Source organism: Acanthaster planci, linkage group LG03 (genome assembly GCF_054643075.1).
Source record: "Acanthaster planci isolate LZ-2023a linkage group LG03, COTS_SCS, whole genome shotgun sequence".
In the NCBI taxonomy this organism is placed as follows: Eukaryota; Metazoa; Echinodermata; class Asteroidea; order Valvatida; family Acanthasteridae; genus Acanthaster; species Acanthaster planci.
The window spans coordinates 21,062,656-21,079,513 of NC_141779.1; the positions used below are offsets into that span (position 1 = coordinate 21,062,656).

The window sequence follows — 16,858 nt, forward strand, 5'->3', positions numbered from 1 at the left end:
ATTCCTTTGTGCTTTTTAGTCCGACTTTCTCATATAAAACCAAACTAGACTCGATTTAAAGTCCACAATAACATTAAAACTTCGAAAACGCTTTGCAATCTTGTCACATTTAATACAGTTAAACTGCACTGCTCATTTATATTAATTCCTTTTTGTCGCACAAGAGTAATCCGTTTTAAGCTGTTGGCGACCTCTACCCTCCACCCATTAACCGAGACCCGTTCAAAGTTTATGTCACGCAGTGCAGGTGGCGTTGTTGGGTAGTGAAGACATTTTCTGGAAATATTTTTCTGCCAGAAACATTTTGGCTATCGGCCAACCAGCACTTGAGTCAGTTCAGTCACACCACACATTTCGTGATGCCGATGTGATTCACGTCGCGGTGGTACGGGTCATTCTGTGCTAAAACTCGACGGCAAGCAGCCATGTCTCGTTTCAGCACGGAAACGCCTGTATGCCTCGGACGTTGCACAAGGGTTTATATTGCGGACGTTGGTATTCCCATCAACTTGCCATTATCAACCTCCACCCATGAGCCTACCGAAGGGGACAAACGCAAGGAGATTTAAAGGGGGAGAGGGAACTGAAGTTAAAATAAATGAGGAAAATAAAGATAGAAATGAAATGGGGTGAAAATCACCAATTTGATTTTAAAAAAAACTCACAAATGGCAGCCCTCTCGCTGTTAATTATTTATTTTTTTTCAGCTTATGAATGCTTTGTACGCCCCCCCCCGGTGTAGTCGAGACCACTTGAGACCTTCACAAGACAACACAAGACCAGACAAGACCTCCAGTCTGAATTCAAGTCACAAGCTGCTCATAAGAGCTGCAACAAAAGCATTCCTTTGTCATGGTTCGCCCTGTGACTTGTGACTGTCTTGTGCATGGTCTTGTGTCTGTGACTAGTCTTGTGTCTTGTGATGGTCTCAACTACAACACTGGAACGTCCCTGTGGGAATCCCCTCCCCCCCCAAAAAAAATGGTTTGCCTTCACCCAAACTAAGTACATTCATTTTACTGTATTAAGTTGTAAATAAGTCTATGGTTAATAAAACTTGAACACATGGACAATTTTAGCCAAATGTATTGTTCAACGGACATCCCACTACACTTCTTAGGCTAGAAAGGAGAAACAAAGCCTCCCTGTCCCTATCACTACACCTTTTACATAGAACACCTACACCTGCTACATAAAACGACATTCAAAATGCATTATGAGAGCATTCCATACTATACGTTCGAATTCTGGGACCGATTACACTTTTTCATCATGCCCAAGGTTTGAGAGTTTGATCTTGCCTTGGTCTCACAAATCGTATTCGTAAACAAGGAATTTAAATCAATGTACCGTTTCAATCACGATGACAAAATTAAAATGATCAAAGGAAACAATTTAAAACCATTTCCCCCTCCATAAAAAAACTAGGAGTTCCCCTCGCAGTGAGCTTTTCCTTCTACCAGTCTTTCTATTTTAGTCCATTCTCCAAGTAAACTGTGGTTACATGCTGAAGTTTTCTTGTTTCTTTTAAGCATTCTCGTCGCCAAATTCGTTTCAGTGTGTTCTGTCTGAGAATTTAGACAAACTTGAAACCATACAGATACCTCTGAGTCTCCAATGGAGCGACTAATTCGTCGGCGATGTATTTTGTCTCTTACACGTACTGTACATGCTACAGCATTCAGCTAAGACACAAACGACCCCCCCCCCCATTTGGGCAGTTATTACTACCGGTAGTGGTTAGGCGTGTGTCGTTACTCCAAACTCCCCAGGTGGTGTCGCGTGCTCTTTGTTTTTCGAAACAATGGTCTCCCGACGACAAACAATAGCTTTCAATTCCAGGCTGCGGTTTCGATGCTTTGTTCTGGACGCGTGCCTCGGAACCCTCTTTTGTTAGCCAAGGGTGCGGGTATGTTTTTCGGGAGTTGACCAGTGATGACCATCGCCCTTGGGCACGGCTGCAGTAATGAGGCCCTGCAGCCGAATGTGCTACGCCATTTATGGTTGTTGGCCGCTCTATCGGTGAAGTTTGTCTTTTGTCCCAGTAATGGACGAGTGATGAGCGTTTGTTATGGGATTGGCCTAGCTGGTCTGGGTTTGCTTAATTAAAGGCAACGGGAGCCCGCATGTGGTTTCGCTACGCATTAACCTGTTCGCTTTGTTCCCGCTTTGACGGCGTCTTGTCTGGCGAACATATGGCGATGTTTGGCTTTGGAAAAGACCGGCATGTTTTCAACATGGCGACACCAATCATCACAAGTTTATTCGGTCATGCAGATATTATTGCCATGCTAAATAATTTTCGTGCTGCCTTCTTATATAATATGAAGTTGAACGCCAACGAAATCTCCTTTGTGCCCTGTTAAACAGAATTTATAAAAGAAAATTAATCATCCGCCATTCTGTTTCGATACCAAGGCTTAAATTGTAGGTAATCATCTAAGTAGACCATCAAAAGCAGACTGCATTATGTCGATTTCACGAAAAGGATCCGGTTAAAAGCGTAACACATATACTTTTTCATTTTGAGAAGAAAATCCGCTGCAATTAGATTTTTAACCTTTTCTACAAGTGACAGCTCGAAAGGAATGTCTCTACAGTGAAGTAAAAATCCTCATTGCTGGAGCTGGATTATCTTCGTTCCTTTCCAAAGTCAATACAAACTTGGCTTGTCTCACGAAGTTCCACTTATTCTAAAACTTCTTAACCATCCCTTGACACGTTACACTGACGCTTTACATTTAACACTGACCACAATACACCCATACTTAAGTATTAAACGACCCAATGTATCCCATCTGGCCCCAAGAACACTATCCTCGGAAAATGTAGCTTAGGGGGATTAACATTAATGCGCCTCTATAGATACTGGTTGCTGACTTTTTTGTCATATGGATTAGAAGCATTCATCGGTTACTAAGCAACGTCCGGGATGAGCCAAAATCGCTGGCAGGTGTCAGAAGTCACAAGTTTGTTTTGGAAATAGAAACCAGTCGGGTACATTCATACGACCAAGTTTGCCTCCTATTGTTAGCAGTTGGGGATCAGGGGTTTGCATTTCATCTCAGTTTCGTTTTTGTCAGAAGGCTGTGTGATCCCTGTCTGTCATCAAACCTTGTAAGAGTCTTTCAGAGCAGAGCGTCCTTTGTTCATGTTCAGATCAAAGTGTAGACTCGCCAACCGAGCGGTGAAATTATTATTCTCGGATGATTTCACAACGGAAACCCGAGAAGATGATAAACAGAATAACTTGTCTGTTGTTGTATTAAACCCTAAAGAATTTTTTTGAAAAGGAGATCTTTGAAATGTTCCTTTATGCTTACTGTATTTAAGCATCATGCGGCCCCGTATAATATGTCACTTTACATTGAGTGAGTTTTTCGTCAGTTTTGGGTCGACAGGAACAAAGACATGCTCACGCACCGTACAACCAACCCTTCAGTGCTTGACAATCCCAGTGCAGTTGCTGTCTAGTACGCTTCAGCAAAATTTGCTGCAAAAGAAATTATTTTGGAGGATACATAATGGCATTGCATTTTACATGTAATTTTGCCTTTTTTGCAGTTCATTGAAGGACAACTCGTTCCGCGTGCGAGTTAACCTTTGAGAAAAAATGAAGGGAGGAAATAAAACATCTAAAAAGATTTCGAGCAGGAAAAAACATTCTGAGAAAAACGGTAGTTGGCTTACTATTCCCAGTAATGACCTTTCACGTGCACACCATACGCATTAAATTTTTTGCAATATTAATTATCTAAGTGAAAGAACGAACTTACTCCTTTCCGCTGAGTGACCTTCCAAAATGGCTCTTTCTTTGTGGAAACACACTTTTCTCTTCACTGTACACTTTCATTACGTTACTTCAGTATACATGTACTTCAATAACATTATACACTCAAATATCATCATTAATACCTGTATACATCTACACGACTAGCAAATGTTTGTTCTGTTTCTGATCTTTTCTTCACATAATGTAACTTTTCTGAAAGAAAAGTGCTTGGAACAAACAAAGTACTGCAGGACGGAGACAAAGAAACAAAGAGCGGTTGACGGCTGGCTCAAGACTGGACGGCCCCCTACCGTGAGCGCGCCACTCAAGCTGTCAACCGCACGCTTGATTAATTCAGGCTGGCTTGGTAAGAGTGACTCCATAGAGCCGAAGTCTTTTGGCTGTCTCAAAACTAGTCATTTCCTTTTGTTTTTAGAACACACTGACGCGGGTGGTGTCACGCAGATGTAGTGAGTTGTCCATTTAGAATTTTACAAATACATGTTCGTGGGTCATTGTCTGTGCCCGGTGGTGGACAGCTGCATCATGGTTTGAATGGGTACATCCGGGTCCATGGAAGACAATAAACCAATTGGCGAATTCTTTTTAAAAGAACGGTTGTGATACTGGTTAAATGGGAAAACAATTTGCACTCCGTTTAACTTGAGGAGGCAAGAATGAAACGCAAAGAAACAAGTCTAGAACACCAAGGAAAGAAGGTTTGACAACGAAAGGGGATAGTGGTTGTATTAATGTTTATGAGTTTGGCCGCGCCAGCTACCTCAAGGACACGAAAAAGCCACGAATGTTGCCCTCTTTCGCCAATTCCCGATGGCCATTTATCCAAGAAAATAACATTTTTAGGATCCGATCTCCCAATTTATTTTTAAGATTGTAGAATGCAGGGAAGGCCTTCAGACTAATATTATTAGGGTCAAACAGCCCACTCTAGCGATTGCCATGTTCGGCCCTGTCAGGATTTAGAAACTCACACAAAAATCCCAAACCTGGTCTAAAAACTCGAACAGATAATTTTGAATAACTCAATCTGAAACATGAGAAATGTGAGTACCAATTTCCCCCTCTTTGGACTTCGGCCGAAATATCCGGGTTTCTTCCGTAGAAAGATGCTTATATAAAAGTAGCGATATAACGAGGATATGGAAATGTCCAAAATGAAACCACCGTTTTGTATTTAAAAAATGACGGAAGCTTACTCATTGGGGTGCAGCCTCAAACTTTGTTGTTTGTTGTCTTTTTGGTTATTTCTCCAGACTACACTCTTCAGGGGATAAAAACCTGTTTGATTACTTTCATGCGGTTTCAGGTTCTCCACGAGTTGCCAAGAAATTGTATACTTAACTTGTGAACAAAAGGCAATGTTATTAATGTAAACCTTCACGATTTGTTTATTATTATGTGTTAAGTACTTCTAAGCACCATGAAGGATGTGTTTTTATTCCTCCATATAACTTAGCACAAAGCTTTGCTTGCTTTTCAATTATTTTTAAGAATTGTACATTTACTGCCATTTCTTTCTAGTCTTCCTCCTCGTCGGTGAGTCTTTCATGACAAAACTGCCAACACCTGAATCAACTGTTCTCGGAATATTACGCTAATTTTCTCATTTATTTTGGATTTCCTGTGAGAATTGTGTAATCCGAATGCAAAGAGTTACCTAATGACATTCATCAGAGTATGACCGGATCAAATAGTGCAGCACGTGCCCGAAGAGAGTCTCATCAAACATTAACTCGGTTGCAAAGGGGAAATCCGGGTTTTTATTTACCAACAAACTGCCTGCGGTTTTTATTATCGCATGCGCCAGCTTTGATGGCGGCCAGCTTGCGGTTTGGTGACAACGGGAGGGGTCCTTTTTAATTGGATCGGTGGTGTCACCTAGAAGTTTGGGCTCATCTTTGAAAGAGACACTACATATACGAGCATAATCATAGTTCAGGTCGGTGCAATCGGGCATCGTCCAACACCCAATTTCGTCAAAGCACCCCCCGCAGATTCTAAGCCGGAAGCGACTGTCAATCTTGGCTATAGGCCTTTATCCACTATGTGCTTAGGTAATTTCTGATAGTTAATTGTCATCTCTTATGAATTTGTAATTAATTTACTTGGCGGGGTACCCTGAGTTATTCTCCCTGTGTCCATAGGATTATTGTTGGCATAATCACTCTTTCTTGTCTTAGTTTGCCCAGTGATGTGAATTGTAATCAGTGAGTGTCCCGTGTCATTCCAGAACCTAACTTCGGATTGCTTGTCAGGCATCGGTTTGCCAAATTGATTGCGTACACTGATTTGATAATAATCTTCCTGCTAACCTCTGGTTGCCATTTTTTTGTGTTGTTTATTATTAAAACATTATTTTGCCTGTTTGTTGTCACCCGTCAAATCATGTGAGTTAAGACACGGACGAGCTATGTTGACCCTCTGGTTTGATTAAGGATCGAACATATCCTTAGGCCTAGTGTTTATGTTTGGATGTGAAATTACTTTGTTTACGTTAATTAAAGCAGTCATTTTCACTACCCCAAAAGGAAATTTTAATGAAATTGTATTTTGATATGAAGTGTTTCAATCGCAGCCCTAAAACGTGTAAACAAAAAGAGAGGGGGAGACGGGGGGAGATGAACAAGTCAGTCGCTCGAGCTTGGTCAGCTCACGGTGTCGTTTCTAGCGGGAAGTTTTTAAAGTTATCTTCACCTAGATGTCACCCATGCAAAGAACAAGAGAGATGTAGTTTTGCCCCAGAATTTAATCGTCTTTGATACCTAGGACTTGTGGTCCACTGTTTAACACTGGAGACTCGAATGAGCCATTCGAATGAATCACGGAGGAGCAAGCCATCTAAAGTCAGGGCCCAGTTAGTAAAGTTGGTAAATATAAAACCTAAACAGCAAAGCATTTGCCATGTTGGATCGCTCTGATTTTGAAGGACACCAACTCATATTTTCAGGCCTATTGCTATTTACAGCCGAGTAGACGTGAAGTCACGTGATGCACCCAAACAGGGGCTTCGTGACCGTCCGACATAAAAGTCAACAAACACTGCAAGATCGATACCATCAGAACACATGCGCACGCGCATTTACAGACCCATCCCCGTCCACCTGCAAGCAAACGTGGAAAAAAAGGCTCAAGGTCTCTGTCTTATCTTGTCCCTTTGACAGACCCCTCCACGGACTGACACAACGTGCAACAAACACAAACATACGCACATTCACAGGTGTCCTTCAAGCATTCTATAAAAAAGGCAAGGTCAAACAACTTAAGCAACATTATTAATGCATAGTAGAAAGCGTGCTGTGGTCAATATGTCATGCAGATAGTTAAACCGAGAAAATCACAATCAAGGGACGCTGGGAAAAGAACACCCGGCTTTGTGCGCATGAAGATTTATGTCTCTTGGCCAGGACTTCCGCCAGTGTGCCTGGATTCTCTCTTGTATATTCTCATCCGGCGCAGCCCAGAACACATTTCTTTGTATCGTAGTCCCTTTGTGGGTACAACTGTGTTTCGTCAAATTTTATGTGCATTTTGATTGATAAAAAGCCGGCAAAGATCTTTATCTCGACGGCGTGATTCAACATGATGCATACGGATTCGCCTCTCCGTCATAAGGACATTTGAAGGCTGAGGGGGCGCACTTTCATCTGTTGTGCGAAGCCTGTGAAATTAATGCCACTAACCGCAAAGAAGTGAACTCTTCTGTTGATTCGAAATTATTCAGTCCCGTTTTAATAGTTAATGAACCGACTGAATTCGACAGTACCATGATCAGGATCTTGAAACATATTTTCTTCGGTAAAATAAGACGGTTTATTTTCTGTCAAAGATGGGAACCTTTTGTCCTATTTGCTGTAAATGCAATGTCATTTAGAAGTGGGTCCTGTGTTGTCAGGTGTTCTTGAATGGATGAGATATCAGAATGAAGCACTGAAATTGGGTAAAGTTTCAACATCCGTTCATTGCATCGCCGCTTCGTGTCTGTTAAAGGGTAGTCGCAATGAATGTTTCTTAGACACAAGTTTTCTGCAACTTTGTACTCTTCGTCAATGTATGAACACTCTTCTACGCTCCCATTTGGTTAATAAATAAGACACGAAGGTACAGTTTGAAAGTTTGTATTGAAAAAATAATTGATTGCAGCTACCGTTAAAAATGCAAGAAACATGCACTTCTTCACATAAGTACCAGTGTTAATCTATAATACTATACCGTGAAACGAAATGACATTCCTTCCAGTACTAATTTGAAACTTTGTCGAAATTTTTATTTCCATCCTTGTTTGGGGGTGTAAAACTAAAATTGGTTTGAGACGTGGTTTTTCAACTTGGAAAGAAGTGCCTATGTTTATAAGGCAGACCCCGGATCGATGTGGTGCACTGTTCTCCTGGTTACCATCCCGAGCTTGGACAAACGAAAAATAAGCTGTCCGTTGGTTCCCATCCCTCCATCGGAAAGTGCATAGGAAACCAATCTTAAATCCAACCACCATTCCAAAATTCGTTACTAATCTACTGTTTGTGGACTGATAATATGGAAATGGTATCTTCCATCCTAACTGCTGATGGCCTGTAAAGGTTGTATTCACGTGAGGACAATCGACGTGCTCCTACAAAAACCGAGAACACGCCCTCTCTTTTCAAGAGTAACAACACAAGAGGGCGCGATTCCTCCAAAACAACCCTCGTCAACGTAGAAGATTGGACTTGGGTTCAGGGGTGCACTACACTATGAAGGCAAGCACCATTGAAAACATCGTAAAAAGGGGGAGTGGGTTAGCGTGTTAGCGTGTTAGCGTAGCAGTTTTTTCCTCGTTTTGCATCACTGAGGCTCGGGTTCGAGTCCAAGCCTGGCTTGGCCCAGGCTTTAAATGTATTTGGTTTCCAGTCCATAGTTATTGGCGCAAATAGCCGGAGTTGCTGAAAGCGCCATTAAAACAAAACAACAACAGTGTAAAAACAACAAAGTTCGGAGCCCCATTCCAGTCAACCGAAGTCCCCGAGGCCTCTCAAACAAAACCAATGTGTCATTGGGTCTTACTGGTTTCCAATTTTTAGTAGGTTAACCAGTTAAATTTTTAATTATCCACCAAAAACAAACTGTATCCACCAAAAACAAACTTTCCCCAAGTCTGTCCGCAGCCAAAACAATGGCATCCCTCTACTTCCTCAGACTCTTTGGACAATTTTTCAAAGTATTTTGTCTGCTTTGCCCTCAGATGTGAGTCCCTGAATCTAGAAAGTTGACGGGCCACACTTACACAATCCCACAATTTGGGGGGCCACACAAACTCCTATTTCAAAAGAAACTGTTGGGGTACTTTTAAACGCCTCGTCTCGGCGGAGAATTTGCCTTGAATCGGGGTGCAGTGTACCCTCAGATTACGCGGTCGCCAGTTTTTCCTATTAGACTCGTTATTGGGATACAGAAGAAAATCCTGGTCGAGGGATGGGTCTAGGGAATTCTTATTTTCATTACTCTGGCATTCATTGCCTCCAGCCAGTGGCACACCCAGGATTTGTCGTTGGAGAATTTACCCCCCCCCCCCAAATAAAGCTCATGATGCTCAAGCCCCACCCCCTTGCACCACACCATGTACGGATGTATCACAGCTATTCTTATAAGATGTAGGTGTATTCGTTTTGAGCAAGTAAAGAAATTGACTTGGGGGCAGGGTTAAATCCCCCCCCCTCCGTGGGCTACCGCCCCTGGCCCTTTTTGGTCTCACAATCAATGAATGGCCCAGGAAAACAATGGGTATTGGGCGTACCTATTTGTTTTTATCATGAGAATATAGCATGCTTCAAATGTTTTTTAAAGCCGTCCGTGTCCCTATAAACACAAAACAGCTACAGACTGCCATTAAACCTCGGATGTACTTCACTAAAAGCAACGCCCACAGTAGCAACAATTTTCATATCATTACTGCAGAATTTATTAGTGGCTGAGAGCTTCGTTTTTAATCATCTGCCATTTCAGGTCGAGAAACGATTGAATACAATCCACAAGTCTTCATCAGTGAATAACGATCACGCGACCGTCCAATTTATTACCAGGTGCACGGGAATCGTTCGGGCCGGAGGAGTTACGCACAGACGAAACGGATGTCCGTGAGTGGCGAAATGCGCCATAGCTAGGTCTATGCAGCGTTTGCCTTTTCAAGCGGGAGGGGCAGCACGAGATATGCTCACGCTGGTATGTAGATGGATGTTTATCAAGGATAGACGTGATTTGATGAAGGGTGATGTCATCAAACCCAGAACATTTGTAGTTGCGTCGCAACACAAATACTGGCGGACCTATTTGTGGATGATCAAGCCGCTCAAAGGTACGATTTTTAACTAAATGTTTGCGTGATGTGTTTCTGGATAGCGCTCGTGAAATTCTAGGCAAAGCTAGACAAAGGGCTTGCAAATATGTATACTTGCTTTTTTTCACCGTTTTTCTTCTTGTTATTGGTGGCAGTGGCGCAGCTAGGATTTTACTTGTGGGGGCACAAAGGGGGCACCAGCATCTTATGGGGGCACCAGCTTTAATTGGTGTGGTTTTTGGGGCAATCTTTTGTTAGGCTTGTTCAATATCCATTCATCCGTTTTTTTTCAGTGGGGGGGGGGGGCACCGGGAATTTGTGGGGGGAGGGGCTTTCGCCCGGGCCCCCCTCCTCGGCTACGCCACTGGTTAGTGGTCAGAGAATATGGCTTTCATTAGTTATTTCTAATTACATGTATTTGTATATCACGTTGCTTTGATTGTATTGGTTTTCACAAACAGCTTATTTCGGGGTTCAGTTATATTATATTGAGATACAAATTGCGATACGCAGCTTTTTGAATCGGGTTGAGAAAAATGGGACTGCAAAGGTACAAATTATTTCAAGAGGTGGCAAGATGGATTGCTCCATTCCACGACGTGAATGGATTATTTCATCTGTCACCGAATAAAATCATTTTCACTGCAATACCCGAATGGAAACCGCCTAAAATAATTCATGCCTGTACCCCCTACGAATTTAAACATATCGGGTGATTTGGGAAGTTTTGCGATAGGCCTCACACCCTGGATTGGGATAGGTCAGTCACTGCCACGTGATCAACGGCCCACCAATCAAATAACGGAGATTGATTTAAGCACTTCATTAGATGAATATCATACAACTTGGCATCCACGACGCGCTACAGTGTTGTGACTTCAAAATCTGCTCAACTCGAGAAACATCATTAATCACCTTACTTATCGCTAGATTCTGAAACACGGCACAAAGGGCTTGTACGGGGATTGCAGATAGTCAATTTATTATGTACAGCGTCATATCCTTTATCAAGACTGTTGTTAACTAGGATCGCCATTTTTCCAATAAACTGACGGGCAAAAGTCCACAAGCTGCTGTCTGTCGTGATGGTTCAAGTGGCACAGTATGCAACGAGAACCTTGTATAGTGATGTCGTATATCTTGGTATCCTGACTATACCCCACACGTTACTTTGTTGCGTAAAGCTGAACATTGTATTGAGCAGTTCTGTCATTCATGTGCAAGTTAAGTCATTCATTAAGAATGGCCAGCGAATAATATTGGACTAACTAGAATATTTCGCGTTTGTTTGCCACCGCACAAGGTAAGGTATAGTGTTGGAAATGGGTAACAATTTTGGACACCCGTGAACGGGAGACACACACCCTCATACATTTACCACTTGCAGACTTTTTTTTCTTTAAATTTCGTAAATTAGCGGGAGAGTATAGAAGCAATTGGTGCCAACGAGCTGCCGTAAAGTGTTCGGTCGGCACAGTTATTATGTATGAGTGTTAATTTGCCTCTTATATTTTACGGGAAATCGTGGGCACCAATGACTGCCATTTTCTACAAATTTGTAGTATTTTTGTATATATATTTGTAGTAACCTACTATATCCCGAATAATGTCTGTCTCTGCCTACAATCATGGGCCCTATGTGACTTTGATTATGTTGATTATATTGCTGCTGAGGACTGTATCGCGGTCCCAATATATGAAAGTGTGCGGTTTACTGGGTCTGTAGTTATTCTAGCACACTGTACAGTTTTCACGACCGTACAAACCGTCGCTCTAGTGAGGTACATTGCCGTGTTCGCATCTTATTAAAAATGATAACACCAAGCACAGAATATTGTTTTCTTTTCAGTTCTTAGGTGCTAGGAGTGGGTTTAAAGACGAAAGTACATACTCATGAGGATTATGAAAGAAAGGACGGTCCCTACCTGTATCAATGAGCATTATTTTGAGATTAATTTCCTGCAGGCTTTGTTGGCTAATTGTGCAGCAGGCATGTTGATAATCCGTTGCTGTGATACCGCCAATTCAATCTGAGATCCGGCTCAACTCTCGAGTCTCCCGTTAAGTTCTGGCATAATCAATTCGGAAATTCATTGGAATCAATTTGGATATTCACTGGAATCAATTCGGATATTCACTGCAATCAATTCGGATATTCACTGCAATCAATTCGGATATTCACTGCACTGCAACCAATTCGGATATTTACTGGAATACGGGCCAGGCACTTTTAAAGTTGTCGTGAGGCATTTTCGTCAACAGCGTGTGCAAAAACCCTGCCGTGCTTTAAACTACTGGAGCACGGGAAGCGGATCACCAAGCATTCCTCTAAACAGGGGAAGATACGTGTCCAGCTAATCCTAGCAATTGCACTGTGAAGTCCTGTGAAATACAAGTGCCGTGTTTTACCTTTAAATTCTAGCTTGGGGCGAGCTTTTAAAAAAGTATTAAACCAGCAATAATTTTCCATCGGCATCACCACTTGTTGAACATTTTTGAAGAAAAATGCATTAGTTTTCCTGTAAATGATGTCATATTTTTATGCTATTCCTCCACAATATCCACGACAATAATTGATTCTGAAATTATTATTTCAGATGTATTTCTAAAGGTAAAAGCGACCGGATAAAGCTGTGCACCTGTTCTTCGTGCGCTTCACCTTCAATGAACACCTGTCAATCACGATTCCTTTCAACCACTCCATTATTCATTCGAAAGTGTTTAATGTTGACTCCTTAGAAGAATCAGTGTGGTCTTACCACCGTCTTCCTGCATTCTGAGGATTTTCCGATCGATGGGAAGCTAGAAGAAACAATGCAAAGATGAATCAAAGTTTGCTCAGTTTGCTCATGAGAATCTGTGACTGTTTGATGGTGTGTCGCGATACAGAACATATTGGGGAATTTTCTTGCATCAGAGCCTCTATATAGGCGCTCAGTAAAAAGTTGGAAGATGAAATAGTCGTCTGCCTGTTGATGAAAAGATCGTGTTACCACTCCCGAAAAGTGGCAAATATTTACCGAAAACCGCCAGTGAAAGGAAAACTCGAGCGTCACCAAAAATGTTGCCGGCGAGAGTAACTTTAATTAAACCGAGGAGCACAGCCCGTGTTGATTCATGAATATACCGGCTTCATCAGCCAGTTCGTTCGTTAACAACTCCACACCTGACGCGTGCGCTTGTCGAGAACACTCGTGTTTTTATTTTCTTCAGAGAGAAATGAGTACCATTTAAATTCAGCTAGAGTGTCTCATTTTTGCACTTGAAATTCGGCCCTTTTCCGCAAAGGCGATTGCGCTTGGTGCAGGTAAGTGATATGCAGTATTGAATGAAGGGATTGCAGATACACTGGGTAGGTGTTTCTGACCTGTACTCACTGTGTGTTCCTGACACCAGCAAGAGCCGCAACTTGTTACCGTTCTTTGTACAAAAAAATAAGCACTGGTATGACAAGGAGTGATGCAATATTCTGAGCTTCCTTTACGTTTTCTAACTATTCAGGCAAGGGTTCATGCGAGATATAAGCTTGTCCAGTTCTTTGTGGTGGAGTTTTCAAACCCATTCGGATCAAGCTACAAGGCCATGTCCAAGTCTTGTGTCTAGAGCAGAGTCTAAGTCATAGCCATGCAGTTGCAAATACGTGGTGGACACGTAGGGCCTAAACGTAGCTCTAGAAGCTCATTTCAGAAACAGTAAGACACGGCCTAATAGTTACCTACCCTGAACTAAATTTCATCCTCCAAACCAACACATAAACTGCGCGGTTGCCGTTCATTGTATTATGTTGACGATTGCGTTTCTATTTTCTACAGCATATTGACACTGGCGATCGGCTCGACTGAGGCAATGCATGGTCTGTTTCATCACAACGGATAATCCCCTCCAATTCATCCCGAATGCCAAGGAACGAGTACCTACAAAGTGTCATGGCAACTTTATGACTGAGTGTGTCTGGCATTCTCTGGTCAAGAATGACGTAAACATTTGAAGTACTGCCTGTGAGGTAGTGTTTCGGTACAGTCTGCACGCGGTTGTCTGTGAAATGCGTTGACGGTGAGAAGTTTTTCGATTCGTAACATCAAACAGAAATGGATTTTGTTGATGCAGGACCAGATGAAACTGGTCGCAAACAAGTGAATGGGTCAAAATCAAGGCATGCTTTGTCGCTAATAGCAAAGCCTCAGGCTCAACTTGAGCAGGTACATGACGGCACTTTCTCATCAGATGATGAGAAACATGGCTGTGCTAGCAGCCATCTGGAGCAGGTCACGTGTACTGGGGTGCAGGTTAGTTACCCGAAAGGACCAGGGCGAGATTTTCATTCAAGGCTGACGACAAGGACATCTCTGGAACCTGAAAATGGAGGGGGGAGTTCGAGTGGGACGGGCCTACGGTTGCCGTCAACGCGTGTGACCGTCTACCCGCAGCGGGACATCATCAGCTCATTGAAGGGGAGACGGGACTTCTCCCTCCCCAGGCTCGACGTCCTTAAGGTGCAGCTGGAAACCCGCGGGACTGACGAGGAATACAGTAACTCACCCAGGTCGCTCTCAGTCTCGAGCTCCGCTTGGCTGCCAGCGTGTTGGGGTCTCGGACGGACGCACAGCGCGGATTCGTATTTCCAACAAGGAAGGCGGCACGCGGAGCGAGGTGGGCATTTCGAAACACGCGCGCAAATGGAGCGGGCTTTCAACACGTACGTGAAATCGAAGTCACAGCCACCGGAGCCACCAGGTAGACCCAACACAACCACTTCCACGTCAAGCTCCAGGCAAGCTTCTGCGTCTTCGAACCGCGGCGACGCTACGGTGGGTAAAACCGGGACATTGACTTGGTATAGCGCCCCCAATCGACAGAGAGTGGTTCGTAAATCGCCTCCATGGCGATCGTTGATGAACAGGCGCCCTCGCGGTGTGCGTGCAGATAACACCAACTTGTGCCCCTACCATTGTCGTTGTTGCTTCAACGAAGTGAATGATATCGAAAGCACTACCATCTATAAAATGGACCTTGGAGCTCTGTAATAACTCTCTAAATTCCAACTTGTGAAAACTCACTCCGTTTGAAACTACTGAAACAAGCAAGGGACTAGACGAATCTGAGTGAAATTTATTCACTTGAATATTGGAGATTTTATTCGAGTTCTAACTTGAGCAGATCTTCTCGACTCTATCCCAATTTAAATTTATAGTCAGTCAGTGCAGTATTCCATCGGCGCGAGCCCAAAATGAAACGCTTCCGAGGTTATTAGGGAACATCAATTTGCAAGGTCTGTCCTGCACCCACTCGCTCGCGTGCTTTGCTCTCGAATGACCTTGCCTTTTGGAAATACCGAACTGGCTCATTGGTCTAGTCCCTAGTTTCAGTCTTTGGAAGTAAGGGGGAAATGTTACATAGTTCACGTTGGAAATGAACTTATAAACGTTTCATTCAAGGGTAAATTTGAGCAAGAATGACAGATGGCCACATGTTTCGTATCAAAGGGAGAAATTTGCCAAATTTTAGAATACCCGTTCTAATTTTTCAGAAAACTATCTCCTAGTTGAGTAGCTCCTTTCAATTGGCAGGTTGTGAAGATTTCTAGGGACGGTGTCAACAGTATTACCAGAAAATCGTTTTATAGAACAGTCTGACCAATGGCGCTCAGAGCACAATTTCCTAAAATTCCTCCAAGCACCTTCTTATCGATTTAATGCTTATCAGCAACCACGTACACTCAGTGGCGAAAATTGATGGGGGGCTACTTTTGTCATAGTCCATTTCGAATTCTTGCAACTTGTTGGCTTGTGATTGGTTACTTAATCACTTTTCACTGGTTGCTTTATTACAATATGGGCCCGCTTCAGTATGGGCAAACACCTGAACAAAATTTTCCGTGGGCAATCTTGGGTTTTTTTGGCGGGGAGGGGTGGCAAACATTTTGGATTTTTTTTTCATAAATCCCTTTTATGACCTTGAGGAGGCTACAGATTTGGATAATTTTTACGTGCTTCGAGAAAAAAGAGAAATGAAATAGAATTTTAAAATTGCCTTTTTCTCTTTTTCTTTCTTAAATTTTTGGCTCTGATTTTATTCTTTCTTTTTTCTATTTCTTTTCTTTTTTTCCGGGGGGTGTCCCCCTCTGCCCCACCCCAAATCCACCATTCCTCAAGACACTTGATCAGCAGCAGGAAGGATTGTAACATTTAACTGAGCCATTTCGAGTCTTCTTTTTTCAAACTTGTGTCCACTCCCTAGTTATGATGACTGAAACGACAAAAATTCACCCCTAAATAGCAACGACGTTAACCATGCGATGACCTGCCTAATTTCAAACCAAACATTGTAAAATGCGACTCTCTATTTAATCGAACTGACCTGAAGCAAGTGTTTAATTCATTTTAAAGGTTACATCTGAATCTTATCGATTAGCCTATGATTTCATGACTCCAATTTTGATTTTTTTTTTGTGACTGTGTATGATGCAGTTCTTGGGTCCGGGGTCCAGTATGGGGTAATTTTTGTTCATTAGACAGATTTTATTCGAAATTGGGGTGATACGATCGATATCGGCTGTAATTTCCTTTCAAGAAGATTTGTCTAATTGTGCCATGGATTGTTTTCCTATGGACCTCGATGCTATCTGCATGATTATGTTGTGGGCACCATCGGGAGCAAACCAGCGACATCAAACATCTGTGTTGATCAATCAAAAACCCGACACCCTGGTTAAAACAAAATCGTCGTTTTACTCGATCTATACGAGTGCACGTGCGTGA

The 16,858-nt window shown here is 42.6% G+C and overlaps 1 long non-coding RNA gene across 1 annotated transcript; it reads right to left on the reverse strand.

Annotated features, from left to right (window-relative positions):
- Positions 1 to 11,054: 11,054 nt before the first annotated feature.
- LOC147799723 (uncharacterized) lies at positions 11,055 to 12,827 on the reverse strand. Its single transcript, XR_015424769.1, has 2 exons — positions 12,740 to 12,827; positions 11,055 to 12,168 (listed from the first exon to the last, which is right to left on the reverse strand). It is a non-coding gene; the product is annotated as an uncharacterized LOC147799723 (long non-coding RNA).
- Positions 12,828 to 16,858: the final 4,031 nt, after the last annotated feature.